The sequence below is a fragment of the Podarcis vaucheri genome (genome assembly GCF_965113315.1).
Source record: "Podarcis vaucheri genome assembly, chromosome: 1".
NCBI lineage: Eukaryota > Metazoa > Chordata > Lepidosauria > Squamata > Lacertidae > Podarcis > Podarcis vaucheri.
Genome location: NC_138759.1, coordinates 17,096,939 through 17,109,757, shown reverse-complemented (window position 1 = coordinate 17,109,757; position 12,819 = coordinate 17,096,939).

Below are 12,819 nucleotides of genomic sequence, written 5' to 3'. Positions count from 1 at the left end.
GAACTGCTGGAAGATCAACCAAGGGCAAGCATCCAGATGTTGGACTCTCAACTCCCATCAGTCCCAGACAGCATGACCAAGGATCAGGGATGAGGAGAGTTGTAGGCCAGAAACATCCCAAGGGACTCATCCCTGACTTACACTAACACAATCCTTCCAAAATTCTCCAGGTTATATTTACCCTCTCCTTTGTCTGCAAGACCTTGTTTTTGTTGAATGGTCTCTTTAAATTTGAAGGTTCATTATTGTTCCACAAGATGTGTATTTCTTTAAGGGCCAGAGCAAATAACGTGACCTAGATTTACAGCTGTGAAGCAGTATAGCAGGTGCTGTTATGTTATGTTAATTAAGCTGCTTGGTATAGTATATAAAGAGCAGCACCTAGCTCTCTCAGTTCCCTGGTGGATGGGTCATGCTTATTGATATATTATAAAAGGAGTTTTTGTTTTTGTTATTAAAATCTAGCAAAAGTTACTTTTGCATTCCTTGTAATGTGTGGTCTCCCCAGCATGCCTTCTGCAGCGCAACTAATCTGCCAACAGTTTTATTGCCTTTGCTATGAAAGAGCCAAGCAGCCAGTTGACGTCTCCTCTTAATTTCTCTTCCCAGGCAGCCCAGCAGCTTCCATTTTGTATGCCACAAGCTTCTGAGAGGAAGACAAATATGGTGCACATACCATGTCGGTCACAACAACAAATCCCTTTGGCTTCCACAACCACCTCAGCTTCCCTCTGTGGAATATTTCTAGCTGGGCATCGTCTCTCTCTTGTTTACTCCCTCCTGCTAAGTCTAAATAAACTGACAAGCAAAACTAAAAAGGAAATATGTAGAGATTTCAAATATCAGCAGGGGATGAGGTTTTCCTAATGTAAACTAGGAAGAATCGCGGTCCTGTAAGATGCTGAATAATTTCAGTTAATTACTTGCCGTTTCCTGACTATTGGGGCGGCAAGAGGCGGGGGGAGTCTGAAAACAAATCCAAATCTTTCCAGTGCCAAAGAATAACCCAGAAAAGAAGAGTCATTAGATTTATACAAACCATACATCAACTTAAAAAAAACACACAACTTCATAGAAAGAACCCAAACTCAATCAGATTAACGAATTCAGCGTCCTGAAGCTTTGTTACTACGTCCAGAAATACCAAAGGAGCAGAAATGACTGTTTATGTATGCTACAACAGCTGTGCAGATGTTATTTGCCCAAAGATGGAAGGAAGACAAAGTACCTACAAGAGAAGAATGGCTGATAAAGATGGTGGACTATGCCGAAATGGCGAAAATGACCAGGAAGATCAGAGATCAAGAAGATGATAAATTTAATAAAGAATGGGGGAAATTTATATGTTACTTAAAAGAACACTGTAAACAATTAAAAGCATTGGCAGGATTCTGAAAAACTCTGGAAATGTAACAAGAACTGTGGTGAGAATTGAGTATTAAGTAAATATAGTGATACGTCGGGTTAAGAACTTAATTCGTTCTGGAGGTCCGTTCTTAACCTGGAACTGTTCTTAACTTGAAGCACCACTTTAGCTAATGGGGCCTCCGGCTGCCGCTGGAGCACAATTTCTGTTCTCATCCTGAAGCGAAGTTCTTAACCCGAGGTACTATTTCTGGGTTAGCGGAGTCTGTAACCTGAAGCGTCTGTAACCTGAAGCGTCTGTAACCCGAGGTACCACTGTATTTGTGATGATAATTGTTAAAGACAAAAACGAATAAAAAAAATTATAAAAAATAAAACAAAACTCAGTGTCCAAGTCCTCTGGGGCATCAGGACATTAACCCAGGAATGGGGAATCTCAGACCCAGATGTGAGCCTCCTGGGCTCTCCCCAGCCCATGCCAGCCCCCTCCAGATGACACACCTCACTAGTCCTGTTCCTCACCCTCCTCAAACCCTGTCCTTGAACTGTGATAATCCCTCTTGCTCGCCTAGACGAAGGGCCAGTTACAGCCTCTGTCTTTTGTGTGGTGGGTGTTAAGTTGTGGGTGAACATATCAGACGACACAATGATTCTTCAAACAGCTCTTGTTTATTCACAGGCCAGAACAGAACTGAACTGAAGGGTTCAGTCAGCCTGCTTATATAGAGCTCCAGTACAACGTAACTGTAACAATTTTCTAAAACTATCCAATCACTGAACGTCACTTTCGATCCCTTATTTGCATAACTATCTACAGTATCCCCCTGCTGGCCCAGGGTGAGAACTTCAGTACATAACAGTGGGAATGCAGTCTACTGTACAAAAGCATGGCATGCAGCCCACAGGGTTCTGTCAACCAGGGAATGTGGATTCGGGCTTTAAAAGGTTCCCAAGCCCTGGTTTAACTTAAATGAAAGGAATAATCTTTTCAACAAGTAAAGGAGCGCTGCAAACTGTTGTTCAGCAGAACAGATCTTCTCTGTAAGAGCTCATTTATTATCTGGTGCTAGCAGTCTATTTTTAATTCGGGTCAAACATACCCAGATTTATACTCTGGATTATTGATAAACAAAAAGCTTTCTCTTGCATTGAGTTAAGATTAAGAGACACACCCTTTCATGTTTTTGGTGTTTCTTTAGGCCTCAGCAGAGTGCAACATGCCAGCCTCCGACAGCAGAGGAAGCAGAAATAACTTACCAAGGGTCTGGGAAGAGCAAAGGAGGGAAAGTTCAAGGGAGCGCTTGAAAAAAGAACAATGTACCAATCACCTCCATCTTAAAAGAAACACATTTTAGAATGTTGCATAACGTTGTCTAATACAGCTAAAAATAATGCAGTGGCAGAACAAATGCCAGGAATCAGAAGTTACCAGAAAGGAATCTTCTCCAAGTCGATGTTTAAAGCACAGGCATGGAGTGGAAAAGGAAAGATGGAGGTAATATAGGCAATAATAATAATGCTTTATAGATATAGATATAGATATAGATATAGATATAGATATAGATATAGATATAGATATAGATATAGATATAGATATAGATATAGATAGATATTTAGGAAAGTTGCTTACATTTGCACACCTCTTAAAGATACCATAACCAAATTTTGCATGATGGTTTCTGAGTTCAAGGAGCAGGTTTTTGCCTAACTTTGAATACAATTTGACACCTCTAAGAAGATTGAGGGCACAAGGAGAAGGGGACGACAGAGGACGAGATGGTTGGACAGCATTCTCGAAGCTACCAGCATGAGTTTGACCAAACTGCGGAAGGCAGTGGAAGACAGGAGTGCCTGGCGTGCTCTGGTCCATGGGGTCACAAAGAGTCGGACACGACTAAACGACTAAACGACTAAACGACTTAACGACTAAACAACAACAAGAAGCACAGCAGCCAAGCACTCTTCTGTTAGAATCATAAGAGTTGGAAGAGACCCTAAGAATGATCTAGTCCACAGACTTTCCAAACTTTTCATCTTGGTGACACACTTTTTAGACATGCATCATTTCATGACATACCGGTAGTAATTCAATTTTACTAGCAAACCTAAGATTAAACTAGCCCCTTTCCAGCCCCGGGAGGATCGCAGGGAGCACTCGCGTGATACACACACACTGCAGCCGGCACACTGACATGTCACAACACACGGTTTGGAAAGCTCTGATCCAGTCCAACCCCCTGCAATGCAGGAATATGCAACAGGGATTGAACCTGCAACCTTGCCATTATCTGCGCCATGCTCTAACCAACTGAGCTATCCAGGTGTCTATGCCTACTACCTACTACAACAGTCTTTACCAAATATGTCATGCAGGGACGCGGACTTATAAAAAATATTGGGGGGGCCCGGGAAAGCTCATGAATAATAAATAAGCTCATGAATATGCAAATAAAGTGGCGCCGCCTCCTCGTGAGCGAATAGGGGAGAGCGTGCTGCGCCTATTAATCAGCTCCGGAACAGCTGATATGCGGGAAACGTGGGGCTAGCCGGAGAAGAGAGGGCGAGCCCCCTCCGCTCCGGCCCTAAACCGCTGAAACCGCCAGGAGGAAGGAAATTCCCCCCGGCAGTGCCTTGGCAGTGGCGGTGGTGCTGCGAAGCAGCGAGGCAGGAGCCCCCGCCCCCGGGGATTCCCTAATCTTGCGGGGGACGGCCGGGGCTCTCCGACTAGGGCGCGCGGCTGGCTGGCTGGCTGGCGAGGGAGCAGGTGGGGAGGAGGCGGGGGACGGCGGCGGCGCTCTGCTGGAAGGGCGCCCGAGATTATTGGGGGGGCTGAGCCCCCCAAAAAAAATTTTTGAGGGGGCTCGAGCCCCCTCAGGCCCCATGGAGTCGGCGCCTATGATGTCATGGGCTTTGAAGACACTCAAACTCAGGACGCAAGGGAGAAAAGTGCTAAGAAGAAGGCACGCTTGGCAAATCCACACTGTGATCAATGGAAACCTATGTCCCCACTGTGGAAGGACGTGTGGATCCAGAATTGGCCTCCACAGCCACTTACAGACTCATTGTTAAAACCGTGTTTATGGAAGACAATATTACTCGGCTACGAGTGATAGACGAAGAAGAAGAAGAAGAAGAAGAAGAAGAAGAAGAAGAAGAAGAAGAAGAAGACAAGTGGAGAATATATGGTCTCATCACCCCTGGCCCTGGGCCATGCTGACGGGGGCTGGTGGGAGCTGGAATTTGACATCTGCTGAGCCACCACTGGTTCACCACCACTGACCCTAAACAAAAAAGCATTGTGCCTCTGAAGATGGTTCATAGATAGTGGCCATGATAAGAGTTATCTCCTCCATGAATTTATCAGATCCTTTTCCAAAGCTATCTAACCCTGTGACCTAGAGAATCCCAAGTGTTTACCAGCATTGTCCAGCTTTTCTTATTGCTTCTGACTTTTGATGGAACCAAAGTGCAATGTTTTGTTACTGGGGAAATAAATGTGCTCTCCCTCCCAGCTGAAACTTCAGTAGCAATGGCTTTTACGTGGTCACCCAAGGGATAACTGGCAAATCAGGGTCTGGAGTTGGACCTTAGGTCTGTGTTTTAGGCACTGCCAGCTCAACTGCAATGTAATTAATAGTGTTTATTAATGATTCTGAGTCGTGACTAATATCATGAAATATATTTGCCCGCCATGGATATAAACGCTATCAAGGTTACCATCTCTGTATTCAAAGAGCAGGTGAAGCTTCCTGTGTGTATAAAAAACTGCCCTGTGTGACCTGAAAATATAAAATCAGGCCCCTCACTGAGAGCAGCTTCGTTTGTGCCATTTCCCCTTGCACAGAAATAACCCCTTCTAATCTGCAAAGTGACCCTGAACCACCATCATCCTGAAATTCTTTGTCTATGTATACAGGAGTTGCCAGTTCAGAGTAACAATCCCGAGTCAACATCATCAGCCTTATCTCCCAAGGTGATTGGTGCAGATTAGGCATTGCTTCTGCAAACAGAAGGAGAGGGAGCAAAGCCGTTTCTGGACTGCACCACTTCAGACTTACAGCTGGGAGAATTAGAGCAGCTGAGAGGTTTCTCCAGTGGTTCAGTCTGGGCTCCCTGCACATACATCAGGGGGGAAGCTAAGCTAAAGAATTCGTTCTACCATCTCTAGCTACCTACGTGCAAATATTTATTTGGAACAGAATTTGGACATAAGATTGCACTTATTGTAGCGTTCAGGTGAACGTTCCAGGGAGACAAAAGTTTTCATCTTCCCCTCCCCACCACGCACCCCCTGAATCTGTTCTGGGGGCTTCTCCCAACCTGCAGAGCAGATCTAGGGACCGTGCAGAAGTTCAGCTACTGCAATTAATTAGTTGAATATTGCCCTTAACTAGCTAGCTGTTACATTCATGTTCCATCTTTCCTCCAAGTAGCATAAGGTTGTGGAATAGAGCCAGTGAAATAAGAGCCAGTGCGGTGTAGTGGTTAGAGCGTTGGACTAAGACCTGGGAGACCAGGGTTCGTGTCCCCGCTGAGCCATGAAGCTCACTGGCAAAGCTTGGGCCAGTCACAGCCTAACCCACCTCACAGCGTTGTTGTGGGGATAAAATGAGGAGGGGCAGAACCATGCATGCCACCTTGAGGTGCTTGTTGGACTCCCAACTCCCATCAGTCCCAACCAACAAAGTCAGTGCTTAGGGAGGATGGGAGTTGGGAGACCAGAAGAATCTGGAGCCACAGGTGCCCCAAGCAGCAGGTCTCCATTCTTAGGCAATGCTTTTGCTTCATAATCACCTATCTGATCTTTTAAGCAAGAAATGCCAAGGGTTGCTCCAGAGACCTTCTGGACTTCACGGCTCCCTGGAAAAGGTTTGGACCAAATCCAGGAATTGGCTTGTGTCATAAATGATTTCTGGAGCTAAACAGCACACAAGTTGGGAAGTGCCTCATTTGCCTAAACGAACCAGCCTCTCCTGCCGCAGTGTCCCCCACTGTCTTGTCAGCAACCTGAACTGATCGCTTGCAGAGAGCTTTCTATGTTCCCATTGCTCTATCATTTTTATTTTACTTTTTTTCTACCTGCCCACATTCTGCAGAAAATGAAGCCAAGGGTCACAGACTCTGCACACCTGAGGAAAGGCCTTCGTAGTAGAGACATCCAGGAGGCCATTGGCCGCAGAAGTGGCTAAGGAACCTATTTGCTTCCTGAAATATCTACTCAAAGGGGATTTTGGTATGCCCAATTCATTGATCAAATAGGACAGTCAATGAATAGGGTGAGGGGAATTACAGATCCTACTGACTCCTTCTGCTCTTAACCTCCACAGTTTGACCTGGCTCCTTACACAGAGTACATGTTGTGTCTATGTTGTGAACTGCCCTGTGATCTTTGGATGAAGGGCGGTATACAAGTTTTAATAATAATAATACTTCAACTGTCAGACAGCATGGTCCTCAAAACTAGTTGCTGGAAACCACAGGAGGTGAGAGGACTCCTGTGCTCAGGTCCTGCTTGCAGACTTCCCACGGGCATCTGTTTGGCCACTGTGAGTATATCTGAAGGAGCGTCTCCACCCCCATCGTTCTACCCAGACACTGAGGTCCAGCACCGAGGGCCTTCTGGCGGTTCCCTCACTGCGAGAAGCCAAGTTACAGGGAACCAGGCAGAGGGCCTTCTCAGTAGTGGCACCCACCCTGTGGAACGCCTTCCCACCAGATGTCATGGAGGACAACAGCTACCAGACTTTTAGAAGACATCTGAAGGCAGCCCTGTTTAGGGAAGCTTTTAATGTTTGCTGTATTAGGGTATTTTAATATTTTGTTGGGAGCTGCCCAGAGTGGCTGGGGAAGCCCAGCCAAATGGGTGGGGTATAAATAAATTATTATTATTATTATTATTATTATTAATAATAATAATAATAATATTATTATTATTACAGGTTGCTGGACTATATGGGCCCTTGGCCTGATCCAGAAGGTATCTCACATGTTCTTATGAATGCTGCACAACCTCTGGTCCTTATGAGTTGTGCAGCTGAGACACGGAGGCCCACCAACAAAGACTCTCCAAAGATCAGAGTGATCCAGCAGGGATATACAGGATCTGACCGTCCTTAAGATGTCCTGGACCCAAGTTGTTAAGGGCCTTGTACATTGATGCAAGAACCTTGAACCTGTCTCAGTAGCAGATGGGCAGCCAGTGCAAGCTGTCAAGTGCTGGAAGTTCGTGCCAGAGCTAGTAGTGTGCCCATCAACAGTCCAGCACCAGCGGGAGCTTGCAGACCAGGCAGAAGGGTAGCTCCACATGGAGCGCTTGATCAAACATCCTCACAAATTACAATGGAAGTGGCAATGTTCTTGCACTTTCTTGCGGGGCGATAGAGCACAGGCTTCCACTGGAACAAGGGACCACTGGCCTGATCCAGCGAGTTCTTCTCATTAAGAAAATGGCAAAACGAATTGCTGGTGGGAAGTTAAGGTTCAGTTTAGGCCGCCCATAGGAATGTGATTGTTCCTTGCAACCGTAAGAGTCGGTAACGTAACTTTAGGCTTTATCTGGACATCAGGATTCATTCCTCCTGGGCAGATCCAGTTCCCAGTTCTGTACTGATTTAGCAGGCGCGCACAGACGTAACTGCGAACAATGACTCATTTGATCTAAGAGTCCGTGGCTACAAATGACACAATGGAACAATGGTTGACATGTGGAGTGAGAACCTGCAGAATTAACGAGGGTGCATTGTTAAACATGGTACTTGACATTAGATCGGAAGAACCTGTAAACTTAACAAGCACCCTGTTTGTACTCAAGAGAGGACTCTTGTACTCTCAAGAGGTAAGTGGCTAAAGAAGGCAAAGACATCTTGAAGTTTCGTATCAGTTTGCAAAGATTCTTCCCAGGTATTACTTAGGACCACATGGCTGGACATACCCACAAAAATAACTGTGCAGCTCAACCACTGAACTGAAGGGCCACATTCCCTTGTGCGCAACCTCCTGGGGGCCACATTCCAGTGGTGGGTGGGGCCACAGGCAACATCAAATGGAGCAATGGATGTAACTCAAGCTGTACCACACAGTGTTAGAAACTCAGATATATAAGCTAATTGCCAAACGGTTACGGTCACCACAATGGAATGTCTAGGTGCCTTTTTTCCAATGAGATATTATTATTATTATTATTATTATTATTATTATTATTATTATTATTATTATCATCATCATCATCATCATCATCATCATCACAGGGTTGTTGTAAGGATTAGCTGGGGGCAGGGTGAACCATGTACTCCTTAAAGAAAAAAATATGCTCTCCTGTTTACCTGCTCAAGAAAGCTGGGGGAGCCAGCCAGATGGAGATCCCTAGCATCCAGAGATCTCCATATGACTGAAACTGTGACCCACGCCAGTAGAAAAATGTACCTGGGGCCTGGCTAATTTTGAACACTGGTACCAGGATGTAACTGTAATGGATGTCTCCGGACAGTGATTGTTTTCCGGTTTGTGCACTTAAAATGGATTAAAACACTCTGTTGCTCTGCTGCAACAAATCCACTTTTTAAAAAAAAAAAAAACCAAATCAAAAAACTGGCCAAACTTTTTGTGGTTTGTAAAACAAAGATGCACTAAAGAAGTGTGGGATGAACAGACAATTAACAGGAAGATGTGTAAACACCCCGCAAGCAAATTAGAATGCAGGATCAACGCTCATTGCCATAAACAAATCAGAGGAAACACTCAATGAAGTCTAACCACCATGTCAAGTTTTGGGCAGGGACATCATGTGAATAAACAAATCATCTGGGGGGGGGGGGAACGCCTAGGCTTTTTGCACAGTAACACACAACCCTTTCCATCAAAGCCCGGAAGAGGCATTATTGCAGTTCACTGACATATTCCAGCCAGGCAAAAGCAGCCAAGGAAAGTGTGGCAAGGAATGTGACCTGGGGAAAGTTGAGGATCAGATAAGGTGACCTGGAAGGCAGCATCCAGCAATGGCTCTAACCCACAATTGGTTGAAAAAACACAATCAGGAGACAGGGGGAGATGTGATTAGAATGGTGAGGTGTGGAAGGATGCCAAGATACTTGCTTCGAATGCTCCACACATATGGTATTAGTTAGCTGGCAGAATTCTGATTTACTCGGATTTCTTTGGGGCGCCCACATCTGCGTCCATGCAGGAGGCTTAACTGAAGCTGGTCTCATAAAAAGGTATCACAGCACTCTTGAAAAGTATTCTCTTCTCCTCTTTCTGCAATTGCAAGACTCCGTTTCAGCAGAAGATGGCTAATTTATTCTCTACGGGGCATTACAGGATGAACGAGGGCTTATGTAATATTATCGGTGTGTGAGTCTATATGTAATATAAATTGTTCAGCGTGCCTTTATTTCAAATTTCTATGATTTTATGAAGTGCCAAGAGCAAAAACAGATGTCCCCCTACTCCACTTGGATATCAAAAACCCTAAACTGGTATGCTAACATGTCCCGCAAGGCCTGTGGACTGTCTGGTAAATCTGGGGATAGATTAAGAGGCCCGAAAATGCTTGGCTCCAGAGTTTTCATGCCAAGATTGTCAAAATGGTTGAAATAAATATGAATCAAATCTGGACTCCAATGGGGCAGTCAAACATTACTCAGAGGTGGGGGGGGTGCTCAGTGCTTAAATATAAGTCTAAAATGGAAACATTAATCTGAAATGTCAGTAACTGGTACAGTGTGTTTATATGGGAGCTTTGCCAGCAAAACCCAAAAGGAAGTTAAAAAGGTAAAGGGACCCCTGACCATTAGGTCCAGTCACAGACGACTCTGGGGTTGCGGCGCTCATCTCGCTGTATTGGCCGAGGAAGCCAGCGTTCAGCTTCCGGGTCATGTGGCCAGCAGGACTAAGCTGCTTCTGGCGAACCAGAGCAGCGCACGGAAACACCGTTTACCTTCCCGACGGAGCGGTACCTATTTATCTACTTGCACTTTGTGCTTTCAAACTGCTAGGTTGGCAGGAGCAGGGACCAAGCAACGCTAAATCCCACTGAAAGCAGTTGGGTTGAAAAATTATCTGTATGGTTGTGCCTTAACGACAACTGAATTTCCTACAGAAGTTGAACTGTTATAGGAATGTCCTGTTTTCCCTGCTGCTAAAATTATTATTATTATTATTATTATTATTATTATTATTATTATTGATAATAATAATTTTATTTGTACCCCAATAATCCGACTGGGTTGCCCCAGCTACTCTGGGCAGCTTCCAACATATATAAAAACATAATAAAACATTAAACTGCAAACTGCAATATTTTGCATGTCAACTTTCTCCGCATAGATACGTTATTTGAACTGCTATTCTGATAGTGCACAAACAACTAAATATCATTTAGGAAATTATTAGCAGGTAATGACAAAGCTGTTTCAGAACATTTCCTTGTTTTTCTTATGTAAGGCAAAAGAAGCAAGACCAAGACTCCAAGCAATTACCTGACAAAGTGTGTATTACACACGAAAGCTCATACCTTGAAAGCTTATATTTAGTTGATCTTAAAGGTGCCACTGGAATTATTTAAAAAGATTTTTTCATCTTTCATCTTGTTATTTATTATAACTTCAGAAGCTGTTCACTGAGCTAAACCTTGAACAGGAACACAGGACGAAACAGAAGAAGCTACTACATTATACCAAGTCAGACCATTGCATCATCTAGCTCACCACTGGTCTTCACCTGGTGGATCGGGACCTTAAGGATGTGGGTGGTGCTGTGGTCAAAACCGCTGAGCATCTTGGGCTTCCCAATCAGAAGGTCAGCGGTTGCTCTGCCCCAGCTTCTGCCAACCTAGCAGTTTGAAAGCACACCAGTGCAAGTAGATATATAGGTCTGCTGCGGCGGGAAGGTAAACAGTGTTTCCATGCACTTCTGGTTTTCGTCAGTGTCCCGTTGCACCAGAAGTGGTTTAGTCATGCTGGCCACATGGCCTGGAAAACTGTCTGTGGACAAACACCGGCTCCCTTGGCCTGAAAGTGAGATGAGCGCCGCAACCCCATAGTCGCCTTTGACTGGACTTAACTGTCCAGGGGTCCTTTACCTTTTTACCTTTACCATTAAAGGTAAAGGTAAAGGTACCCCTGCCCGAACGGGCCAGTCTTGACAGACTCTGGGGTTTGTGCGCCCATCTCACATCTATAGGCCGGGGGCCAGCGCTGTCCGCAGACACTTCCGGGTCACGTGGCCAGCGTGACAAAGCTGCATCGGGCGAGCCAGCGCAGCACACGGAACGCCGTTTACCTTCCCGCTGGTAAGCGGTCCCTATTTATCTACTTGCACCCGGGGGTGCTTTCGAACTGCTAGGTTGGCAGGCGCTGGGACCGAGCAGCGGGAGCGCACCCCGCCACGGGGATTCGAACTGCCGACCTTTCGATCGGCAAGCCCTAGGCGCTGAGGCTTTTACCCACAGCGCCACCCGCGTCCATACCTTTACCATTAGTGGGTTGCAATAGGAGCACTGCAACCATGCAAAGCGTAACAAATGGGTCCCCAAGTGCATGTTTGGCTTTAAATATGGGACTGGGTCTGACAATGATGAAGAGCTGGACTAGCTTGCAGAAAATGTCCAGGGTTTCTGACAAGGGACTGAACCTCAGACCTTCTGCATCCAAAGCATGTGCTCTTCCTGAGTTTTCTTCCTACCTTATTGCGGAATAAGGTGCCATTCTGCACACCCACTGGCAGCACATGTCATTGACCTGCATATGTCAATTCCTAAGTCCCCCAGAGTACAACAGAACTTCCTGCCAGGCAAGTGAGTATCACGTTGCAGTCTAATTGCTTTCCAGGTGCTTTCCTAGAAGCCATGGGCAAATCATGTAAACGCATTGCAGCATCTGCCAGCCTAATATATAGTTGTGTGGCTTTAGATTTCAGCAATTCACTTACCTGAACCTTAAAGAATCTCAGGCATCTGCCCCTCCCAATTATCCCTGGTACACAAGGAAGATACACAACCACCCTCTGCAGCTGTTTTATAATGTGTAACATTGGGAACATACCATATTTTTCCGTGTATAACAAAACCCCTATTTTTTGGGACTCAAAAATTATGAAAATGGGAGATGACCCGTGTATAAGATGGCCCCTGTTTTTTAACATTAGAGTAAAAAAACCCTAGTCTTATACACAGAAAAGTACAGTACAGTGGGTGCTCAGGTTGCGAACGTGATCCGTGCGGGAGGCACGTTCACAATCCGCAGCATTCACAACCCGCAGGTTGCGATTCGGCGCTTCTGCGCAAAGCATGATTTAGTGCTTCTGCGCATGCTCGAGCACCGAAACCCGGAAGCAACCTGTTCTGGTACTTCTGGGTTTCAGCGCATCCGTAACCCGAAAACACGCAACCTGAAGCATCTGTAACCTGACGTATGACTGTAGTCTGATTTAGGATAAGGCAGTGTATTTCCCCATCTA